General features: G+C 41.4%; 1 protein-coding gene across 2 annotated transcripts in view; it reads right to left on the reverse strand.

Annotated features, from left to right (window-relative positions):
• The window catches only part of LOC128688007 (zinc finger protein 132-like), a 107,436-nt gene that overhangs the window by 14,005 nt on the left and 67,605 nt on the right, over positions 1-25,826 (reverse strand). The gene's annotated exons all lie outside the window — the stretch shown is intronic.

The raw sequence follows: 25,826 nt of genomic DNA on the forward strand, positions 1-25,826 counted from the left end.
CACATGTACACACTGACAGGTGATTTTGCACACCTGGCTGAATCACACATTATTATCTACAACTATATACAAGTATTTACATGTCCCACTTATGTTTCTAGAGCTCCACAATTGTATGATACTCCATGAAGCATGGATTCATACAGAGTGTCATCCCACACTGGTGACACATGAATCGTGTGTCCTTCCGCTGTTGGGGTCATTTTTTGGTGGTAGCACACACAATACACTTTTTCTGGGCATTCTTCTTCTTACCAGATAGTGACAGTTAGGAGTGATTCGGTCTGGCACTTACCCCACTGGCTGTGGTTGGGGGACAGGTTGTGGTGTGACAGGTCGTTGTTGAGGGGAAGGTACAGGTGTGGTACCATACTTTCTTGCTATCTGTTTGACGAGATTCAGAGAGAAATCTGCAAAACATTGTCGTTTTCCAGTCTTTTCTTCGTACATTTTGAATGCATTGAGCACTGCAATGTCTACAAGGTGAAAAAACAGTTTTATATACCACTTGCGACTCCTACGCACACAACAAACTCTATCATCATGTCACACTTGTCAACTAGTCGCATGTTGTTCATATAGTCCACCACAGCAAGTGGCTTCACAATAGGTTCGTTGTTGAACTTGCTCAGTCTGTGTGTTTGTACCATCTCGTTTCTGTGGATGGTTGATAGCAATGTCACGTCTCATTTGTCATGCCACGTCAGTGCCATGATGTCATTAGCATGAAACGCTTGCACTTCACCTTCAACACTGCCTCCATTGAACCTTGGCATATGTTTCCTATTCCTTCTCACTGTTCCACATATATCAGTATTGTTCACACGTAGGAAATCAGCAAGCATAGGGCTTGTATACCAGTTGTCTGTGTACAATGTATGGCCCTTGCCAAGGTATGGTTCCATCATCCTGCGAACAACATCACTGGAAATGCCCAACATCCTTCTGTCATCATCGAGTGTGTTTTTCCCTGTGTATACAATTACATCCAACACAAGACCACTCTCACAGTCACACATAACAAAAAGTTTTATACCAAAGTGATTACGTTTGCTCTGTATATATTGCTTGAATGACAGGCGTCCCTTGAACAGAATCAAGGACTCATCAACAACAATGTTCTTGAAGGGATAAAAGTATACACTGAATTTCTGCTTCAAATACATAAACACTTCCCGGATTTTGTGTAGAAGGTCATTTCTGTCTGGCGTATTTCTGTCTGCGAAGTGCAACATTCGTAGCAACAGAGTGAATCTGTTGCAGAGAAGGAGGTCACGGAAAACTGGAGTACTGATGAAGTGGTTTGTAGACCAGTAATTATGTATATTGTTCTTATAGATATGTGGCATAAGCATGACAGTGGCAAGGAATAAATACATTTCAGCCACTGTTGTGTCTTTCCACCTGTGCAGCCGTGATGATTCTCCAACCTCTGTTGTGTTGTTCATGACATATTGGTAATAAATGTTTGTCTGAGTCACTATCAAGTTCATTATAGGCTCGTCAAAGTACAACTGGAAATAGTCTAACTCTGTAGACTCATTCGTTATGGGACATTCTGGCTGGATACCACTTCCACTAGCATCAAAATCACAAGGCTGTGGCACGAATATACTTTGTGTCCAGTTCCACTCACGATCACATGGTGCAGGGTGGACCTGTGGCATGGGGCGAGGGGGGGGGGCAGGAGGAGGAGGGAGAGGAGTGGAGGCAGCACATGGTTGAGGGGGTGCCGGGTGGTCCTTTGTCTGTCCACCCACTGCGCCATGTGATCCAGGCACCATGCCACCCACCACTACTTCCCCCATCTCCGCATACTCCCCTTCGTGATCACTTTCACTATCAGTGGCCGGGGTTTTGGATTGTGACCTGCCACGACCCTTGGGGATTGCATATGGCACACTGCCTGAACGTAGATAACGACGCCTAAAAGTATGTTTCACTGGTGAATAATGAACGTCACTATTACTAGACGAATCCTCAACTGGCATAAAATCAATTTCATCATCGCTTACATCACTTTCACTATCACTACTAAAACACCAGGAAAATGATAGTTTCCTCTTGAGAAGTTTCCTATGGGTAACACTTGCCACTCCAGAGGTGCTTGGCCCAGGGTCTTCTGTGGCCACACTGGCCACCCCAGAAGTGCTTGGCCTAGGGCTGATGTGGCCACACTGGCTACCCCAGAGGTGCTTGGCCCTAGGACAGGTGTCGCTACCCCAGAGGTGATGGGCTGGGGGTCATCTGGGTTATCGTCGATATTTTCACTAATTCCTTGAATATTACTGGCCCCATTGGTGTCAGATCCACTAAACTCACGATCTCTATCACTTTCCTCGAATAGTAGAGTGTTAATACGACGAGGCATGAGTGAATCACAAGGATGTGCCATGATGTTGACCCAGGATGGAGCTGAATGTAACTGGTCCTACCATGTGGTACCCAGGCGTCCCAGATTTTTTGTATATTGCGCACACCCATTCTCTCATGTCTAGGTGACTCAGGCCTATAGCGCTAATTTTGAACGAATGAAAAATAAAATGTATATATACATTTGGGGCGCTACGAGTGTGAACGTATATATACGTTTGGACCGTTTAAGGGTTAAGAGTGGCTTTTGTGTGGTGGATATAGTGCGGGCCTATGGCCTTAATGAAGTGTCAGTTCGTACAATTAAAAAGAACGAGGCGAATATATGAACCTGTGTAATGAATAACCCAAGATGTCATCTCATAAAAAGAATGAATGACACACAGATCACAACAAGTAAATAAAACTGAAAACTTGTTGCTTGAGTGGATCAAACAAAGACAGAAAGGTGCACCATTTAATTTCATCTTAATTAGGGAAAAGGCCTTACAGTTGTTTAAACCAGTGTGTGATAAGAAAGGAAGGCCTGAAAAAGTGTATGTTTAGCACAGGCTGATTCCACAACTTTAAGTTGTGTAATAAGTTTCATAATATTAAGTTTTCTGGTTAAAGTGCTTCAGCTGATCATACAGCACCAAGCAATTTTCCTGCTGAACTGCAGGAAATTATTTCTGAGGGTGGCTATGAGCCACATCAAGCTTTTAATGCTGATGAGGCAAGTGTTTTTTGGAAGAAAATGCCAACACGAATTTATATCAGTCAGCAAGAGAAAAGTGAACCGAGCTTCAAGGATCTCTTCACCTTGCTCCTTTGCGGTAATGCATCAGGTGATTTCAAGTGTAAGTCCATGGTTATTTACCACTCTAAGAATCCTCATGCTTTGAAAGGTGTAGATAAACACACCTTACCAGTACAGTGGACCCCCGCATAACGATATTAATCCGTTCATGAGAGCTCATTGTTATGCAAAATTATCGTTATGCGAATGAATTTTCCCCATAAGAAATAATGGAAATCAAATTAATCCGTGCAAGACACCCAAAAGTATGAAAAAAATTTTTTTACCACATGAAATATACATTTTCCTACACACAAAGAGAAGGATACATGCACAATAGTGGAGTAGTACATGCACAGTATATATTGTGCATGTACTACTCTACTAAATGAAGAATAAATGACACTTACCTTTATTGAAGATGCAGCAATGACTGATGAGACACTGTGTCCTGGGAGTGCCTTTTCCTCCTGAGTACTGTAGGTCCTGTTTGGCATTTTCTTCCAGAACAGGCCTTATCACACTGTGTATGTCACTACGATTCTTAAATCTCTCAAACCAACCTTTGCTGGCTTTAAATTCACCAATATGAGCACTAGTTCCAGGCATTTTTCCCTGTTCATCTGGGTATTAGTCGACTGGTGTGGGTTGCATCCTGGGAGACAAGATTAAGGACCCCAATGGAAATAAGTTAGAGTCCTCGATGATGCACTGACTTTCTTGGGTTATCCTGGGTGGCTAACCCTCCGGGGTTAATTGTTTCTCGGTAATTGTTTCACGTTAAGCCACACCAACAACACTCTCTCCACATCTTCGAGTAATACAGCTGATGGTGGTGCAGCAACAACAGCTGTGGTGCAGCTGACTGTGGTGCAGCAACAGCTGACCATGGTGCAGCTGCAGCTGTGGTGCAGCAGCAGCTGTGGTGCAGCAGCAGCTGACTGTGGTACGATAGTATTTATCACCCTTTTTACCACAGGGTTGGCACTAGAAGCTTTCTTTGGGCCCATTGTGGCTTATTTAGCTGTTACAAGCACTATAAATAATGGAATAATACAAAATGTATCGAATGTATGCATGCAACCGGCCACCCTGGCTTGTAAACAATGACGGCAAGGCAGGCGCTCTGGCTGGACGGACAGGTTCGGGACGAGTCATGTTCAGAGACAGCTGATGGTGCAACAGCAGCTGACCGTGGTGCAGCAGCAGCTGACTGGTCCAGCAACAGCTGACTGGTCCAGCAACAGCTGACTGGTCCAGCAACAGCTGACTGATCCAGCAACAGCTGACTGATCCAGCAACAGCTGACTGGTCCAGCAACAGCTGACTGATCCAGCAACAGCTGACTGATCCAGCAACAGCTGACTGGTCCAGCAACAGCTGACTGATCCAGCAACAGCTGACTGATCCAGCAACAGCTGACTGATCCAGCAACAGCTGACTGATCTAGCAACAGCTGACTGATCCAGCAACAGCAATTCTTAAATCTCTCAAACCAACCTTTGCTGGCTTTAAATTCACCAATATGAGCACTAGTTCCAGGCGTTTTTCCCTGTTCACCTGGGTGTTAGTCGACTGGTGTGGGGTGCATCCTGGGAGACAAGATTAAAGACCCCAATGGAAATAAGTTAGACAGTCTTCGATGACACACTTTTTTGGGTTATCCTGGGTGGCTAACCCACTGGGGTTAATTGTTTCTTGGTATTCTCAATAAGCCACACCAACAACAGTGCTACAGCAGCAGCAGCAGCAGCAGCAGCAGCTGACAGTGCTACAGCAGCAGCAGCTGACAGTGCTACAGCAGCAGCAGACGATGCTACAGCAGCAGCAGACGGTACTACAGCAGCAGCAGCAGCAGACGGTACTACAGCAGCAGCAGCAGCAGCTGACGGTGGTACAGCAGCAGCAGCAGCTGACAGTGCTACAGCAGCACCAGCAGCTGACAGTGCTACAGCAGCACCAGCAGCTGACAGTGCTACAGCAGCAGCAGACAATGCTACAGCAGCAGCAGATGGTACTACAACAGCAACAGCAGCAGCAGCAGCTGATGGTGGTACAGCAGCAGCAGCAGCTGATGGTGCTACAGCAGCAGCAGCAGCTGACAGTGCTACAGCAGCAGCAGCAGCTGACAGTGCTGCAGCAGCAGCAGCATCAGCAGTTGACCATGGTACCACAGTATTTCGATAATATTTCTCACCCTTTTTACCACAGGGTTGGCACTAGAAGCTTTGAACAATAAAATGGTATAAAATACCGACAGGTTGTTAGGTAAGACACATATGCAACAGTTAGGTATCTTTATTATGAAACGTTTCGCCTACACAGTAGGCTTCTTCAGTCAAGTACAGAAAAGTTGATAGAAGCAGAAGATACTTGAAGACGATGTAATCAGTCCATCACCCTTAAAGTTTTGAGGTGGTCAGTCCCTCAGTCTGGAGAAGAGCATTGTTCCATAGTATGAAACAATATGGAGAAGAAGTGACAGGATGGGGCTTTTTATAGCGCCAAGAGGTGAGACGTAGGCCACTAGGTGAGGTAAGAACTCAGATGTTGAGAGGTCAGGTCCCTCTCAAATCCAGCCCCTCTCACTAGTGGAAGTTGTCGAAGTTGATTGCAGGTCTGTACCAAGATACCCTTGTGTTGCAGTGTCTGACAGATTGAACAATAAAATGGTATAAAATACCGACAGGTTGTTAGGTAAGACCTCTCCTAGTGGCCTACGTCTCACCTCTTGGCGCTATAAAAAGCCCCATCCTGTCACTTCTTCTCCATATTGTTTCATACTATGGAACAATGCTCTTCTCCAGACTGAGGGACTGACCACCTCAAAACTTTAAGGGTGATGGACTGATTACATCGTCTTCAAGTATCTTCTGCTTCTATCAACTTTTCTGTACTTGACTGAAGAAGCCTACTGTGTAGGCGAAACGTTTCATAATAAAGATACCTAACTGTTGCATATGTGTCTTACCTAACACTAGAAGCTTTCTTGGGGCCCATGGTCACTTATTTTGCAGATAAAATCACCAAAAACACTAATAATACGAAATGTTACGATTGTATGCTTGGATGTTACCGCGGAGGCTGGCTTGTAAACAATGCCACCGGCGGAACATGTGAGGCTGGCTCAGGCCTCACATAGACGTGTCTCCGACGAACAGCGTTGAGCGGATTTTTTAGCGGTATGCGAGGCAAAATCTTAGCGATAAAATGTATCGGTATGCGGATTTAACGTTATGTAAGGCCAACGGTATGCGGGGGTCCACTGTAATTTGGAGGGCAAACCAGTCAGCATGGATGACAGAGGAAATATTTTTTGACTGGTTTAACCCTTTCAGGGTTGGTGCCGTACTAGTACGGCTTGCACTAGTTGGTGCCGTAATAGAATGCATAAATTCTAGCACCTTCAAATATAGCGAGAGAAAGCTGGTAGGCTTACATATGAAAGAATGGGTCTATGTGGTCAGTGTGCGCAGTATAAAAAAAAGTCCTGCAGCACACAGTGCATAATGAGGGAAAAAAAACTCCGACCGTGTTTTTGGTTTAAAACAGCGAATTTGCAGTGTATTTACGTATGTTTTTTATGGTTGTATTCTAGTTTTCCTGGTCTCATTTCATAGAATGGAAGACATATTATGGAAATTGAGATGATATTGATTGTTTTCACAATGAAAGGTACATACCTTGAAATTGAGCTCAAAGTAGCAGAAATATTCGATTTTTGCTAAAGTTCAAAGGTAAACAAATCATGCCACGCGTCCAATACACAACAACTGGTGAGTCTAATATTCTTTCACAAGTGTGCTGATATTATTTATACCATTTCTACACCATTTCTACATGAATGCAGTAGTCTGAATAACATAAATCTTCTATTCTTTGTGAGAATAAAATTCAAAGTGGAAAGCAAAAGAAATATAGCAGAGGCCTGGGGACGTGAGTAATCAACAGAGGAAATGTTATTTTAGTGGCAGGAATGTCTGTCTTTTGTATTCTGGACCCTATTTGGAAATTGGCATCTTTTGAAATTTGTGAAATTGGCAAAATTGCCAATTTCTGACCATGTTATTGGTTAGTTGAAATCAGTAAATGGGTGGTTTCTTCTACTCATTTGATAGACAAAATGGAGTTCTAGTGAAATAGGTATGATTTTCGTTGACTGGTACATTGGAATTGACCGATAATAGGGCTCAAAGTGGGCGAAATCGCCGATGCGTAAACATCGTTGAGACCGCTAACTTTCCGAGAGCATAATTCCGTAAGTTTTCCATCAAATTTCATACTTTTGATGTCATTATGATCGGGAAAAGATTCTCTATCATTTCAAAAGAAAAAAATAGTTTTTTTTTTTTTGTTTTAAATTTCCGACCCTGAGAACAAGTTTAGGAGAGGGCCTGCCGACCCTGAAAGGGTTAAGCATCACTTTATTCCTGAAGTAAAGTTTTACCTGCACAGCAAGAACCTTGCATTCAAGGCTCTCTTCATTCTTGATAATTCCCGTACTCATTCACAAGCTTTGCTGGATGTGACCCCACATGTAAATGTTATATTTTTACCTCCAAGTACAGTGGAACCCCGAGTTTCGTGATTAATCCGTTCCAGAGAGCCTGTCGAAATTGCCGAATGGCGAAACCATTTTCCCCATAAGAAATAATGGAAATAAAATTAATCCGTTTCAGACACCCAAAAATATTAAAATAATTTTTTTTTTTCAAATTAAATAAAGATTTACATACTGAAAACAATGAGAAATCAAGTACATGCATATAAAAAATAATAACAACATTACACTTACCTTTACTGAAGACTTCTGGGTGGATGGAATACGGGAGGAGGGGATAGGAGGAAGGTGTACACCATTAGGACTTCAGGTATGAAGTCCTTATCTGGGGTTACTTCCCTTCTTTGCTTTTTATAGACACTGGCACTGGGAACAACTTGAGAGTCACTAGAACCCTGTCGCACAAAATATCTGTCCAGAGAGCTCTGTTTCTGGCGTTTTTTTAAGATTTGTCTGAAGTGGGACACAACACTGTTATTGTACATGTTGCCAATACGGCTTGCAACAGCTATGTTAGGGTGAAGTTCATCCTTAAATGTTTGCACTTCAGTCCCCTTTGCACAAATATCCTTAATCTTTGAAGAAGGCACTTTCCTCCATCTCTCTTCCTCCTCCTCTGCAGCAGTTTCCTGAGCTGTGATCTCTTGCTGTTGCAGATGAAGCTCTTGCAGCTCTTCAGTGGTTAGCTCTTCCCTATGGTCCTCCACCAACTCTTCCACATCCTCACCACTCACCTCCAACCCCAGGGACATCCCCAATGCCACAACAGATTCCACAACTGGCATAGGCTCCTTAGGGTCAGCCCCAAACCCTTCAAAATCCCTCTCTTCTACACATTCTGGCCACAATTTTCTCCAAGCAGAGTTTAAAGTTCTTGCAAGCTCTGTAACACACACTCCACTCTCATATTTTTCAACGATTTCTTTCTTGAATTCGATCATGTTCCTCACTTTCTTTACCAAAGGACTTGCACTAGCTTTCCTTGGGCCCATGGTGACTTATTTAGCAGTTGCAATCACAAAAAACAATGGATTATTACGTATGAACCCACGGGGTGATGGTCATATGTTGGTAAACAATGGCACACTGAGCGTGAATGGCATGGGAGACTGGCTTTGTGTGCGCAGTGACGGGCGGACAGGTACCTGACGGTCGCTGAATCACGAGTCTAATCACGAACCATGAGGCCAAATTTTGCCGAAAAAACTTGCCGAAAATCGGATTTCACGAAAGTCGATGCCGCCGAAACTCGAGGGTCCACTGTACATCTCTAATACAACCATTGGACTGGGGAGTTATTAAGTCATTCAAGTGTAACTACACCAAAAAAGTTATGAAAAAACTAGCTGCATCAACGGACTTTGACTCTAACCTGGCAGTACCAAGCTTCTGGAATAAATTTAACATCGCAGATGCCATCAGCTATGCTAGAAATGCATGGAATGAAGTACCGAAATCAACATCAAAAGCAGGCTGGGGAAAGTTATGGCCTTCTGTAGTTAATTCTTTCACTGGTTCAGGAAATTGTTCAGCTGGCAAGGAGAGCACCAGGTGATGGTTTTGAAGATATGAATGAAGATGATGTGAATGAGTTCTTAGAAGATGATGATGATGAAGACAGGAGTCCAGAGGAAATGTTGGCAGAGCTCGATGCACAGATACAAGGGAGCCACATAACAGAAGATATGAAGAAGAATCTGAAGAAAAACAGTTAACATTGCAGCAGTTACCTGAGCAGTTCCATATTACTGGTAAAGTTGCAGACTTTTTCACTGAAGAGGACCCTGACAAATCTAGAAGCAGTGCTTTGATATGGGGTCTAGACCAATTGATGATGCCTTACCGTTAGCTGTATAATGTATTGCGTGATGAAAGAGCCCAGAAATCCATTAAAGAATTTATACACACTGCAATACAACCATCGACTTCAGTACCATAACCTCTACTATCCACTTCTTCCGACAACCAACAACCTCAGCCCAGTAGGGCCACACCATGCATATTCACCCTCTTCATTATCATCCACAAACACCATTACCCACAATTTAAGAAATATTATTATTTCTATTGCATTTGCACTCTTAACCCTTTGACTGTCGCGGTCGTATATGTACGTCATAGGAGATACCGTGTTTGACGTATCTATACGCATAAATTCTAGCGGCTTCAAATCAAGCAGGAGAAAGCTGGTAGGCCCACATGTGAGAGAATGGGTCTCCATGGTCAGTGTGCACCATATAAAAAAAATCGGGGAGCCAGTGGTGCATTGTGGGAATACCATTTCAGTCGTCCTTTTTCAGCATGTCTAGTGGTAAGAAATATGTGACTTCCCTGCAAATCTGGGACTCTTCTCTTCCCAAGTGATGCTCTAACACAGATGGAAGTGTCAATGAAGATCAATTTCATGATTTCGAGGAGTTTGAGACCAAAAGCAATGGAGGAGGTGGAGGAGGAGGAGGAGGAAGAAGAGGAGGAGGAGGAAGAAGAGGAGGAGGAGGAAGAGGAGGAGGAAGAAGAGGAGGAGGAAGAAGAGGAGGAGGAAGAAGAGGAGGAGGAAGGAAGGAGGAAGAGGAAGGAAGGAGGGAGGAGGAGGAAGGAGGGAGGAGGAGGGAGGAGGAAGAAGGAGGGAGGAGGAAGGAGGGAGGAGGTGGGAGGGAGGAGGGAGGGAGGAAGAAGGAGGGAGGAGGAGGAAGGAGGGCAGGAGGAGGAGGGAGGAGGAGGAAGGTGGAAGGAGGAGGAAGAAGAAGAAGAAGAAGAAGAATAAGAAGAATAAGAATAATAATAATAATAATAATAATAATAATAATAATAATAATAATAATAATAATAATAATAATAATACCTAATAATAATAATATGTAATAATATGTTCCCTTGAGGCATGAAAACAGTTCACCCCATGACAGTGACAAGATAAGGGGAGATAACATCTGATAAGAGCTGACCTTTGATGAGCATAAACGAGGAGGAGAAGATGACACGGAACAAACATTTGTCTGTCTGTCTATTTGTCTGTCTGCCAAACTCCCTGTCTATCCATCTAGCTCTGTCTCAGAGAGAGCCACAAGACTGTGTCATCATCACGTTTACTCACATCTTCAAGCAGAGTATAGCACTTTGTCTGGATTTTTTGGGTTATCCTAGGTAATTTACACTATGTATAGTTGTATTTATGTGTACCTGTGAGACAGAGATAGACAGAGAGAGAGAAAGAGAGACAGATTGAAAGAGATAGAATGAGGGAGAAAGATAATTAGATAGAATGGAGGGGGAAGCAGCATCCAACCCCATTGTTTTGACAGGCGGTAGGGGGAGTGAGTAATGAAACAATATGTCATTTTGACAGCTGCTGACTCCTGACTCAAAACAATTATAAGCCACACACTCGCACACAAGACAAGCTTGCTGAAGGGTAATAATAGGAGTTTTATGAAAGTATCTAGTGACTATATATGTGTATATATATTATAGAAACCAGAAGCAAGAAGGGAAGGCAGGAATGAAGGAAGGACTAGATGAAAGGAAGGAAAAAAGTAATGAAGGACAGATGAAGGAATGTAGGAAGAGAGGTGGAATGCCCTCCAGGTAGCCTCCAGGTAGGAAAGGAATGAAGGAAATTAGGAAGGAATGATGACACACGACCATTTACCTAGGATAACTACATAACACAACTGCCTGCTAATACTTTGAAGAAAACTGCTCAGACGAGGTGTTTTGTCTTTGCACATAAAAAAAAAAATTCAACAAAAATGCACACACACTGATTTTATGTGTGAGAGTGTAAAACACCATTGTGTATGACACCATGTTTTATGTGTGAGAGTGTAAAACACCACTGTGTATGACACCATGTTTTATGTGTGAGAGTGTAAAACACCACTGTGTATGACACCATGTTTTATGTGTGAGGAGTGTAAAACACCACTGTGTATGACACCATGTTTTATGTGTGAGAGTGTAAAACACCACTGTGTATGACACCATGTTTTATGTGTGAGGAGTGTAAAACACCACTGTGTATGACACCATGTTTCACAGAGTTCCACAAGCTGCAGAAGTTCTAGGAGTATGTTCAGTGACTGTATATTGGTATATATATTATAGAACAATAGTAATAAAAAATTTTTTGTATTGTTTGTTTTTGTAAACAAGTTTTGTAAACAATATATTGATAATTATGTTTGTGTGCTTATTGTGTTGTATACAACGAGTGTATATATGTACACTGCACCTTACTTTGGTGTCACAGGCCAAATAAGTTATGTGAAAAAATAAAATAGTGAAAAAAACAACAAACCTTCAAATACAAGTAAACTAAAGTTTACCGGGTGAGCGGCAGTCGCCGCTGTTGCCATACGCGGCTCATTTTCTGCAAACTTCATGCCTCTATATCTCGGTAAGTACTGATGGGAAAAATTTTTTTTTGGGACTAAAACAATCAGAAAAATAATCTTAACATTTTCATAAGAAATTTTTTTTTTTTTCGAATATTTTGCGACACCAGGAGACACTTCAGGATTGGGGCTTTCGACAGTCAAAGGGTTAAGCAGTAATATATCACGACAATGAACTACAATTACATATTCACTTTTATTTTTGTAAGATCTGTTGGTCTAAAAAAAGTTGTTTGGGTTTTTGGGGGGCTCCCAGGAACGTAACCCTATTTTTCCCATAAGTCCTTCAGTTTGCCTAACACAGTTTTAACTAAATGGCTTTTTCAGGAACGTAACTACCGTGTTAAACGATGGTATACTGTAATTAAAATTTGCAGTAGTTCTTGTGATTTCATAGACAACCTTTGTTCTGACACTAATATTAGGTACTGAAATAGTACTAAAATAGTCACAAACACACTGACAGGTGAACATTTTCACGTACCTTGGTCACCTACTATTGTCTAGAAATATATAGAAAGTATTAATAGAATCCAGCAATGTTTTGGACATGCTGGAGTATATATGAAACTCCTTGAAGCATGGTTTAAGACTGAATGTCACTCCACTGCTGACAGTGCAGCAGTGATATCTGATGATTGTGCACTGACTTGGCTTTGTTTGTTTTCAATGTTACATATAAACATGTCTATCTGTCTATCTCTGTCTGTCTATTTATCTGTCTATATGTTTAGCTCTCTCTGCTTATGTCTGCCTTAGTGTCTGTCTTCCTGTCTCTGCATGTCTCTCTGTCTCAGAGAGCTGCTCATGAACTAACAGGTATTACACACGATGCAGCATCGTCATGTCTGATTAATGAACAAGTGAAAATCTGTATTACTTGCCAGTCATGCTTATTATGCCTTATATCTACAAGCACTGTATAGCACTTTGTCTGGATTTTTTGAGTTATTCTAGGTAATTTACACTATGTATGATAACTATTTATGTGCACAGTGGACCCGCGGATTAAGTCGTCATTGGAATAAGTAATATTAAGAATAAGTAACATTTTTTCCTCAAAATATTGGCTCGGTGAACGTCACTGAAATCGGTTTAAGTCATTCGTCTGGAACGTGCCCGCGTGGCCTGAGTGGCCCCAACACTCCACGTACAGCCAGTGTGCCATTGTTTACCAGCCAGAGAGAATGATCCCACATGTTCATCTGATACATTTTGTATTATTCCATTCTTTACAGTGCTTGTAACTGCTACATAAGCCACCATGGGCCCAAAGAAAAGCTTCTAGTGCCAGCCAGTCCTTTGGTAAAGGGCTGAGAGAGAGAGAGAGGGGAGAATGTACCTTTTTCAGTGATTCTGCAATATGTACGATACTAAAGCAGCAGGAGTCGATAAAGGCTATAGTGCCAGCCAGCAAGTAAGTTAAGTAGCAAGTAAGTTAAGCAATTAATCGATAGAAAAAGGACACCACAAAACTGACTCCTCCGGTGTTGTTGGAGGTATACAGGGCGACTGACAAAACCGCCGTCTCTGCTGCCTCGTGCTGCCGCCTTCACCACCATGTAAGGTTTATCTTTCAGTGCCCCTTATACACCCAACAACACACCACCACTCGTGACATTCTTAATACCATATTTTATTCATTCCAGAGTATATATCATGTTTCCATGTTATTAATATTGTTTATGTCATATTAGATGAATTATGCTAGATAAATAAGATGTAGAGCTGATATCAGTGTCATATTGAAGGACTATCTTGTCCTGTGTCCCAACACATTTCCTAACATACGCCAGAAACAGACCTCTCTGGAACACTCTTTGGAGTGACAGGGGTTCTAGTGGCATTAAAAAACAAAAAAGAGAAGTAACCCAGGATAAGAACTTGGTACTTGAAGTCTTTATGGAAGGGGATTCCCCTTCCAAACAATTGTAAACTCCTCCATCCTCTCCCTTCCTCCTGTCTTCCATACATCACCTTGTCTTCAATAAAGGTAAGTGTGATGTTATTATTATTTTATTCTTCATGTATCATTGTTTTCTGTGTAGGTAAGTGTATATTTCACATAGAAAACATTTTTTTTTTAATACTTTTAGGTACCTGAAACGGATTAATTGGATTTCCATTATTTCTTATGGGGAAAATTAATTCGGAATAAGTCAGATTCAGGATAAGTGACTCTCTCTGGAACAGATTAATTACGTAATCTGGGGGTCCACTGTACCTGTGAGATAGAGACAGAGATAGACAGACAGAGACAGGCAGAGATAGATACAGACAGACAGATGGAGACAGAGACAGCCAAAGTCAATCAGCCTCCCACCCACCCAGCCTCCGGCCAGCCAGCTACCTGGCCAGCCAGCCAGCCACCCACACAACCACCTGGCCAGCCAGCCACTAGGCCTGCCAAACACATATTACACACGTTCCAGAATTGTTTCTCTTTACTTAGGGCATAGATTATAGGACATACTGGCAGGATGACACCACCAGTGGTATCAAAACTGAAAGGATGTTGCACATTGGTTATTATCAAGGTTTTTGATATTTCCTCAACCATTTGTGGCCACTTCCATCTCAAAGTCACTAAACTCGTGGTTAACATCACTTTCCTCTTAAAAGGGGAATGTTAATAAGACAGTGAATCCCTGGTGTTTGCCATGCTCTTTGCTCTAGCTGGCACTCAGTTGAACTGGTGCTCTCACAAGTAGTCCCGATTTTTTTTAATACTAGGCATCTCAGGCCAATCATCCCATATTTGGAGGTAGGAAAAATAAAATGCTGATCTACATTTGGAATGCTAGTGGTAAGAACGTACAGTAGACCCCTGGTTATCGGCCGGTTTGGTTATCGGCCAACTCGGTTATCGGCGGGTTTCTCGGCACCCGGTTATCGGCCGTTTGCTCGGTTATCGGCGGTTTTGGACGCGTCCATCTGCCGGCTGGGGCAGCTTGCGCTTCAGTTTGGCTTTGTTACTCGGTGGCTGAGGCGGCTTCTGCTCATACATCCAAACATTTTACTTGTTTATCATTGTTTTTAGTGGTTTTTCTTGCAGTGCAACTGCAAAATAAGTAACCATGGCTCCAAAGAAAGTTCCTAGTAAAGTTCCTGTGGTAAAGAAAGTGAGAAACACCATGGAATTTAAGCGTGAAGTGATCGAAAAGTTTGAGAGTGGTATGAAGGTGATGGAACTTGCCAGGATGTACAGCAAGAATAAATCAACAATTACATCCATCCTGGCAAAGAAAGAACAAATCAAAGATGCTAATGTTGCAAAAGGAGTAACTTTTCTAACTAAACAAAGGACACCGATAATGGAAGAGATGGAAAAGTTATTATTATTGTAGATTAAGGAAAAAGAATTAGTGGGAGACAGTGTAGTGGAGTCTATTATTTGTGAGAAGGCAAAGCAGTTGCATGAGGATCTTGCAAAGAAAATGCCTGGAACAAGTGCTGTAGTTTGTGAATTTAGGGCCAGCAAAGGATGGTTTGATAGATTTAAGAAGCGTAGTGGCATACACAGTGTTGTAAGGCATGGTGAGGCTGCAAGTTCTGACAAATGTGCAGCTGAACAGTATGTTCACGAATTCCAGGACTATGTAAAGGCTGAAGGATTCGAACCCCAATAAGTTTTCAACTGTGACGAAACAGGCCTGTTTTGGAAGAAAATGCCAAACAGGACCTACATTACCCAGGAGGAAAAGGCACTGCCAGGGCACAAGCATATGAAAGACAGGCTTACTCTTTTGTTGTGTGGTAATGCTAGTGAGGATCTCAATGTGAAGCCTTTACTTGTGTATCACTCATAAAATCTCAGAGTGTTTAAGAAAAACAATGTCATGAAGAATAGAATGTGTGTGATGTAGAAAGCTAATCATAAGGCATGGGTCACAAGGCAAATTTTCAAAGAGTGGGTTAATGATGTGTTTGGCCCAAGTGTGAAAAAATACCTCCTGGAAAAGAAATTGCCACTCAAGTGCCTCCTGTTACTGGACAATGATCCTGCATATCCTCCAGACTTGGAAGATCAAGTGTTTAGGGACTTCAGTTTTACAAAAAGTGAAGTTCTTGCCTTCTAACACCACTCCTCTTCTCCAGCCCATGGACCAGAAGGTCATTTCTAACTTCAACAAACTACACAAAAGCAGTGTTTCAAAAGTGCTTTGAAGTGACCTCACACACTCAGTTGACCCTAAGAGGGTTCTGGAGGAATCACTTCACTATCCTCCATTGCATAAGCTTTACAGGTAAGGCTTGGGAGGGAGTGACTTCCAGGACTTTGAAATCTGCTTGGGGAAAACTGTGGCCAGATTGTGTCCAAGAGAGGGATTTTGAAGGGTGTGAGACTCACCGTGACCCTGACCCTGCCGACCCTGTGGACTCTATTGTGTCTTCGGGGAAGTCCCTGGGGTTGGAGGTGAGTGGTGAGGATGTGAAAGAGTTGGTGGAGGACCACAGGGAAGAGCTTAACAGATTGCAGCTGAGGAACTTGCTTCAGAGGAGGAGGAGGAGGAGGAGGAAGAGGGAGTGAAGGAGGTGCCTTCTTCAGAGATTAAAGAGGTGTGTGCAATGTGGACCAGGGTGCAAGCTTTTGTAGAGAAACACCACCCTGACAAAGTTGGAACAAGCCATATCTGCAACTTGTTTCGTTACAAAAACCCTGTCCTACTTCAGGAAAATCTTAGAGATGCCAGAAACAGAGCACTATGGACAGTTATTTTGTGAGACTGGGGTCCAGTGACTCTCAAGCTGGTTCTAGTGGCATTAAAAGACAGAGAAGGGAAGTAACCCCAGAGAAGGCACTACTACTTAAAGCCTTCATGGAGGGGGATTCCCATTCCAAAAACTAACTCCTCCCTCTTTCCTCCTCCCTATCTTCCAGAAGCCAGCATTAGCCTTCAATGAAGGTATGTAATACCTACATAATTGTTAAAAAAATTATTTTTTTTGTGAATATTTTTGATGGGAACGAATTAATTTTATTTCCATTAATTCTTATGGGAAATACAGTGGACCCCCGGTTAACGATTTTAATCCGTGCAAGAGGGCTCATCGTTATGCGAAATAATCGTTATGCGAATGAATTTTCCCCATAAGAAATAATGGAAATAAAATTAATCCGTGCAAGACGCCCAAAAGTATGAAAAAAATTTTTTTTTACCACATGAAATGTTAATTTTAATACACACAAACTGAAAAAGGCATGCACAATTAAATGACACTTACTTTTATTGAAGATCTGGTGATGATTGATGGGATGGGAGGAGGGGAGAGCATTATCTTCTTACTGTTTAGAAGGGGAATCCCCTTCCATTACGACTTGAGGTAGCAAGTCCTTTTCCGGGGTTACTTCCCTTCTTCTTTTAATGCCACTAGGACCAGCTTGAGAGTCACTGGACCTCTGTCGCACAACAAATCTGTCCATAGAGTTCTGTACCTCCCGTTCCTTTACGATTTGTCTAAAATGGGCCACAACATTGTCATTGAAATAGTCACCAGCACGGCTTGCAACAGCTGTGTCAGGGTGATTTTCATCTATAAAGGTTTGCAGTTCAACCCACTGTGCACACATTTCCTTAATCTTTGAAGTAGGCACAATGGATTCCACAACTGGCATAGGCTTCTCAGGGTTAGCCCCAAACCCTTCAAAATCTTTCTTAATTTCCATACTAATTCTCACCCTTTTTACCACAGGGTTGGCACTAGAAGCTTTCTTGGGGCCCATGGTCACTTATTTTCCAGAAACAGCACCGAAAACACTGTAATAATACGAAATATTCCGAGTGTATGCTTGGATGTTACCGCGGAGGCTGGCTGGTAAACAATGGGACGGCCGGCACATGTGAGGGCACATTGGACGCGTCTCGGACGAAAATCGGTAAGCGGGTTTTTAATCGGTATGCGCGGCAAAAATTTTGCGATAAAAGTAATCGTTATGCGGAAAAATCGCTATGTGATGCCATCGTTATGCGGGGGTCCACTGTATTAATTTGGTTATCGGCCATTTCGGTTATCAGCCGGTCTTCAGGAACGGATTACAGCCGATAACCGGGGGTCCACTGTATATCTACGTTTGGACAGTTAACGAGCTAAGACTATAAATATTTTAAGGTAAGTAATGAGTGTACTGTATATGGATTTTATCCCTCTACCTAAAGTATACCTGAAGAAGGTTTCAGGGATCAACGCCCTGTGGCTCGGTCTAAGACCAGACCTCATGGTGGATCAGGGTCTGATCAACCAGGCTGTTACTGCTGGCTGCACACAAACTGATGTATGAACCACATCCCGGCTGGTCAGGTACTACTGTAGGTGCCTGTCCAGTGCCTTTTTGAAGATAGCCAGGGGTTTACTGGTAATCCCCTTTATGTATGCAGGGAGGGAGTTGAAGTCTTGAGCCCCAGACACTTATTATGTTGTCTCTGGAGTTTACCTGGAGAGTTCCGGGGGTCAACATCCCCACAGCCTGGTCTGTAACCAGGCCTCCTGGTGAATCAGAGCCTGATCAACCAGGCTGTTACTGCTGGCTGCACGCAATCCAACGTACAAGCCACAGCCCGGCTGGTCAGGTACCGACTTTAGGTGCTTGTCCAGTGCCTGCTTGAAGACAGCCAGGGGTCTATTGGTAATTCCCCTTATATATGCTGGGAGCCAGTTGAACAGTCTCGGGCCCCTTTCACTTATTGTATTGTCTCTTAACGTGCTAGTGACACCCCTGCTTTTCATTGGGGGGATGTTGCATCATCTGCCGAGTCTTTTGCTTTCGTTGTGAGTGATTTTTGTACGCAAGTTCGGTACTAGTCACTCTAGGATTTTCCAGGTGTATATAATCATGTCTCTCTCCCACCTGCATTCCAGGGAGTACAGGTTCAGGAACTTCAGGCGCTCCCAGTAATTGAGGTGTTTTATCTCCGTTATGCGTGCCATGAAGGTTCTTTGTACATTTTCTAGGTCAGCAATTTCACCTGCCTTGAAAGGTGCTGTTAGTGTGCAGCAACATTCCAGCCTAGATAGAACAAGTGACCTGAAGAGTGTCATCATGGGCTTGGCATCCCTAGTTTTGAAGGTTCTCATTATCCATCCTGTCATTTTTCTAGCAGATGTGATTGATACAATGTTATGGTCCTTGAAGGCGAGATCCTCCGACATGATCACTCCCAGGTATTTGACGTTGGTTTATCGCTCTATTTTGTGGAAGGAATTTGTTTTGTACTCTGATGAAGTTTTAATTTCCTCATGTTTACTATATCGGAGTAATTGAAATTTCTCATCGCTGAACTTTATATTGTTTTCTGCAGCCCACTAAAAGATTTGGTTGATCAGTGTACTTGTGGCACCCCTGCTTTTCATTGGGGAAATGTTGCATCTCCTCTTGATTCTTTTGCTCTCATAGGGGGTGATTTTCATGTGCAAGTTTGGTACAAATCCCTCTAGGATTTTCCTAGTGTGTATTATCATGTATCTCTCTCACCTGCATTCCAGGGAATACAAATCAAGGGCCTTCAACCATTCTTGGCAGCGGCAGCAGCGACCTCCAAGCTCCGTACTTTTCTCCAACTATCAGAGCTACCAATGCTCCTATGATGACCTAGTTACAAGCAAAACTGCACTACCCAATGTAGCACCCAGAATGACCAAAGATTACCAACAGTGAAACCTACAAATCGAAAATAATAGAGATCAAAGGAAGACTGCCCACAAACCGAAAGCAACACCCCGCTGCCAGCCGAACAACGTAACCCTAAACTTTGTATAACTACAACTTCTTAACTACAACAATTCCTGTAGTATTATGAGGCGCAATCTAAGAGGAAACAGCACCAAGGCCAGCAAGAAAACACCGAAAAATCAACTATTCAACAAGTGTAGTCAGGAGGACGCTGGCCCAGCAACCACCCCACTCACCACCACTCAAGGCGACACCACAACAATAACAACAAACATGGCTGCCACCAGCCCATCCTCCCCTCTCTTCCCTGGATTGAACCTACCAAGTAGTCTCTCAGGTATGACCAACGATCCAGATACCCTAAAGACATGCATCTCCAACTTAGTTACTGAAAATATGAACCTTCAAGAGACGCTAACAAAACAAGACACCAGGATGACACAACTCGAGAACAAAATCCTCAGTCTTGAACAAAAGTTATCAACACCAGGAATGACTAACTGTGGCAAGACCATCCAAACAGTCATAGATAGCCATACCCAACAAATAATATCTCTTAATACAAAGGTTGAAGAAGCAGTAAAAGAATGGAAGAACAACTTAGATAACCAGTTCAGTGACTACTTTGCTCTCCAAGAAGATAAAACTGAACAAGATAAACTATCGGACGCAGTAATAGTTAACAGTCCACTTTTTCCCAGTGATATGAACCAAACAAACAGTAAAGAAATTACTCTGCAGATCATAAAGGACCAAACAAAAGTTACAGTACCAGAGTCAGAAATAAAAGAAGCCAGGTTACTAGGATCCCATAGTAGAAAAAGTGTTATGCTTAGATTCCACTCACATGACAGGAAAAAAGACTTAATTATTGCATCTATTAAAGTAAAGAAAGAGGTATACATAAACGAGTGTCTTACCAAAAAACGTCAGAACCTCCAGTATAGAGTCAGAAAACTTAAGCGGGAGAATAATGACACAATACACCAATGCTTCACACGGGATGGGAAAATTCTAGTTAGGAAAACAAATGTAGGTCAACTGTACACAATCACGAACGAGAATGATCTATCACGATTTCTCAGGGATACTAATCTTACAGAGAATAACTAAACAATGTCCAACCTAAAAGCCTACGTAGTGTAGTGTATGTTTTGCTCCATTATTGTTCAAATTTCATTGTACAATCTCTAAGTAATTAAATAATCAACTACCTCATTTTGTGATTTTACTAGTATGCATAAGTCACCTTATGTAATTTTCTTATTTACTATTGTTTGCTTAAACATTAGCTGAATTGATACTTTCTCTGTCCATATTACTACCTCATATTTTTTTAAATACTATCAATTGATATTACTTACTAAAATTAATAATTACCATTTTTACTATAATTTCAATTTACTCTCAACATTTTTGACATTTAATAACCATTACTTGTCTAATTACCTTTATCTGTTTTAATACCAAATTTTCAAGTTTGTATATTCAACTCCAACCTTTATATTATCCTTTGTACCTGTGTACCTGTCTACCATCTTACTATCATATTATAACCAAGACATTACCATTGTTATTTTTTACTATTATTCTTTTGGTACTTTAATTGTGAATTTTATTTTGTCAATTTAAATCTAGTTATACTCTTGATCTTGTCAACAACATATACCAGACTCTAGTGCAATTGCAAGTACCATTTCAATTTGTATTTTTATATTATAAGTTTATATTGTAAGTCCTACTCTAAGATTGTTTTCATATCTTAGTGACTATATTGTGTGTGCAATTAGTGTATATTTCAATTATATTATTGTTCAAGGCCCTTAACTATCTTTTGCTAACTAGTACCAACTACCTCATATTTTTTTTTTTCTACTTTTTTTATTCTTTTGCTACCTTAACTTGTATATTTTATCTTGTCAATTTAAATCTAGTTATACTCTAATTCTTGTAAACAACTTATATAACACCTTAGTGCAATTACAACTGAGAGTCTTGTGCCTTTTTTATATCATTAGATTAAACTCAGTTGTACTATAGCTCATTCTAGCTCAATACATAGTCAGTACCAAAGTCATTATATTAGACCATAGTGTAATTACTAGTGAGAACCTGGTGCTATTTTTAATTTGTATTTCTACATTATTAGATTAAACCTAGTTGTACTATTGCTCACTCTAGGTCAATACATAGACTATACCAAAGTCATTACATTAGACCTTAGTGCAATTACAAGTGAGAGTCTTGTGCTATTTTTAATTTGTATTTTTATATTACTAGTTTATACCTAGTTGTACTTTAGCTCATTCCAGCACAACACATAGACAACACCAACTTCATTATGTGTATTAGTGACTATACTCTACATGACCAAAATGCTATAGCTATATACTTGTCCAAACTTCCCACCACTACAGATATCAGTACTAAAACTCAACACACAACTCAGGATATAAACAACCATAATTTAAACTTAGAAGATGATTGATCACGTTGACCCTGATCTAAACCTCCATAATCTGACACACAATCAAAACCTATTGGAAAGTAACTGCCTTTACTACACAGCATCACAAGCCAGCACTATCCTAAACAATGATAAAAGTCAATCAGTACTTAACTACAACATCAGGTCCTTAAGCAAACACTATGATGACCTCCTGGCACTCCTTGAATCACTAAAGACACCCTTCTCCTGCATTATTCTTACCGAGACCTGGCTAAAACAGGACACAATAGATATCTACCCTCTACCAGGATACACAGCAATCCACAACTGCAGACCATACCAAGTTGGGGGTGGTATTGCAATCTATTACTCTAACCAATTATCTTGTATCAGCACCAATTGCTTTAGTGATGAATATGGAGAATACATTTTTGCTAATTTTACTGTAAAAAACCTTAAGACGCCTATAACAATCGGTGCCATTTACCGGATACCCCACACTAACATCCCAAACTTCAGTGAGAAATTAAAGGCACTAATAACAAACAGACAAATGAATAAGCACCACCTTCTCTTAGCTGGAGACTTCAACATCAACCTTGGCCTACTAGATGATCTGCCTGTAACTGATTTCATCAACAATATGAACAACACACTTCTCATACCAACAATAACTAAACCAACCAGACTCACTGAAACAAGTGCAACCATAATAGACCACATATGGACCAATATACTAGCCCCCCTTAAATCAGGGATAATCACAGATAGCACTACAGACCACTACCCTACCTTCCTCTTGACAAACATTAGTAAACCACCACTTGAATACAACAAAGTCTCATTTAGACTCCATGATGAGGCCTCAATAAGAAAGTTCACAGCTGACCTAGAGACTGCTGACTGGCCTACAGAATTCTCCAAGGCCAATGGTATTGACGACTGGACAGACATTTTTCTTAACAAACTACTTAGACTATACAACAAACATTGTCCTATAAAAACGAAACAGATCACAAACAAACGGCTTGGTTGCCCATGGCTAACCAGCACCATTCTGAAATCCATTGATAAGAAACACCAATATGAAAAGCAATATAGACAGGGCTTAATACACAAAGATATTCTTAAACACTATTCATCAGTCCTCACCAAAGTAATAAAGAAAGCCAAACAACTATACTACTCCAGTAGATTCACTGACACAAGAGGAGATATAAAAAAGACCTGGAAAACACTCTCTCAGATTCTAGGGACCCACAAACTGAAAAAAAACAAGAATATTGTCCTAACTAAACCTAATGAAACACCACTGCAACCCACCGACACAGCTAACAAGATAAACGACTTCTTCTCAACCATAGGTTCTAATCTCGCCAATAAAATCCCACGTACCAATGCCCATGCCGGGGACTACCTAGATGGGAATTTCCCAAATTCCTTCTATCTTGCTCCAACTGAGCCCACGGAAGTCACCGAGATTATAAAGTCACTTAAAAATAACTCAGGGAATCTGTCTCATGTCCCACCATTATTGTACAAGAGAGTGGCCCATGTCCTCTCGCATACTATCTCATTGCTTTTTAACAAGTCACTAGAAGCTAGCACCTTCCCGAAACTACTCAAGACGGCAAGGGTTACACCAATACATAAAGGTGGTGACCCTACAGATTTAAACAACTATAGGCCAATATCAAACTTACCATTGCTATCCAAAATCTTTGAGAAACTCGTGCACAGGAGACTATATTCATTTATAACGTCACAAAACATACTCAACCCCTGCCAATTTGGATTCAGGAAAAATAAAAGCACTAACGATGCAATTATAAAAATGCTAGATCTGCTTTACACAGCATTGGAAAATAAGGAATATCCACTAGGAATTTTTATTGACCTAAGGAAAGCTTTTGACACAGTAGACCACAGCATCCTACTCCACAAACTTGACCATTATGGTATAAGAGGCCATGTGCTTGCTATATTTCAAATCTTACCTTACTAATAGGTATCAGTATGTCACCATTAAAGACACAGCATCAACAACACAGCCACTTGATACTGGAGTTCCGCAGGGAAGTGTCCTTGGTCCCCTGCTCTTCCTCATATACATCAATGATCTTCCAAACGTATCTCGACACCTGAACCCCATTCTCTTTGCTGACGACACGACTTATGTCATCTCTCACCCTAATCTTGCAACCCTCAACACCATTGTTAATGAGGAGCTGATCAAAATATCGACTTGGATGACAGCCAATAAACTTACGCTTAACATTGACAAAACCTACTACATTATGTTTGGTAGCAGAGCAGGAGATGCGCAAATTAACATTAAGATCGACAACACTCTAATTACCAGGCATAATGAGGGCAAATTCCTAGGCCTATACCTCGACAACAACCTGAACTTCAGCACCCATATCCAACACATAACCAAAAAAGTATCCAAAACGGTTGGGATCCTCTCCAAGATACGATACTACGTGCCGCAAACTGCCCTTCTCACACTATACCATTCACTTATATATCCATACCTCACCTATGCTATCTGTGCTTGGGGTTCAACTGCAGCAACACACCTAAAGCCAATAATAACCCAACAAAAAGCCGCAGTAAGAATAATCACCAAATCCCATCCCTGGCAACACACCCCCCCACTCTTCATAGATCTAAACTTACTCCCTGTTCAGTACATCCACACTTACTACTGTGCAATCTACATCTACAGGACCTTAAATTCCAATATTAACCTTGACCTAAAACGCTTTCTTGATAGTTGTGACAGAACCCACAGGCACAACACCAGACACAAACATCTCTATGACATTCCCCGTGTCCGACTAAACCTTTACAAAAATTCAATGTATGTCAAAGGCCCTAAAATCTGGAACACCCTACCTGAAAATTCCAAAACTGCAGACACATTCATCACCTTCAAAACTACCATCAGAAAACATCTTATCTCCCTGATACACCCTGTCAACTAATAATACGAATACCACCTGGTGGTTCACACTTACACTCACTCACCCATTTGACCATAAACAGAAATATCAATCTCAATCTCAAAATAATGAATCTTAACTAGTCATAAGTTGGCCTGTGATACTCCAATACTGAAACTATGTATAGTGCCAAAACAAAAGCATTCACATTGCTAAACTCACAACTAGTATTTAGTCACTTAGCCATAATACCAACTTATCTCATAATTTTGTAACATTTTAAACCTAAGATTTAATATAAGTCTGCCCGAAATGCCTAGCCATGCTAGGCGTTCTAGTGGTACACTCTGTAATTATTATTTTACTACATGTAAACCACACAATAACCAAATTCTGTAAACTCAGCATTGTAATACTTATAGAGAATAAAGTTTGAATTGAATTGAATTGAATTCTTAGTAATTTAGGGGACTTTCAATGTTGGAGTATATTACGGGTGGGTGGATTGGCCAGGTGGGCTACCATACCTCTCACACCCGACTTTCTACAAATAAATACTATTCATCTCTCACCCTACATTGAGACCATTAAGACTACAAATATTATAAGGTAAATAATGAGTGTAATGTACAGTAGGGCTCAGCTTTATGGCAT

This window comes from Cherax quadricarinatus, chromosome 7 (assembly GCF_038502225.1).
Source record: "Cherax quadricarinatus isolate ZL_2023a chromosome 7, ASM3850222v1, whole genome shotgun sequence".
Taxonomy (NCBI): domain Eukaryota; kingdom Metazoa; phylum Arthropoda; class Malacostraca; order Decapoda; family Parastacidae; genus Cherax; species Cherax quadricarinatus.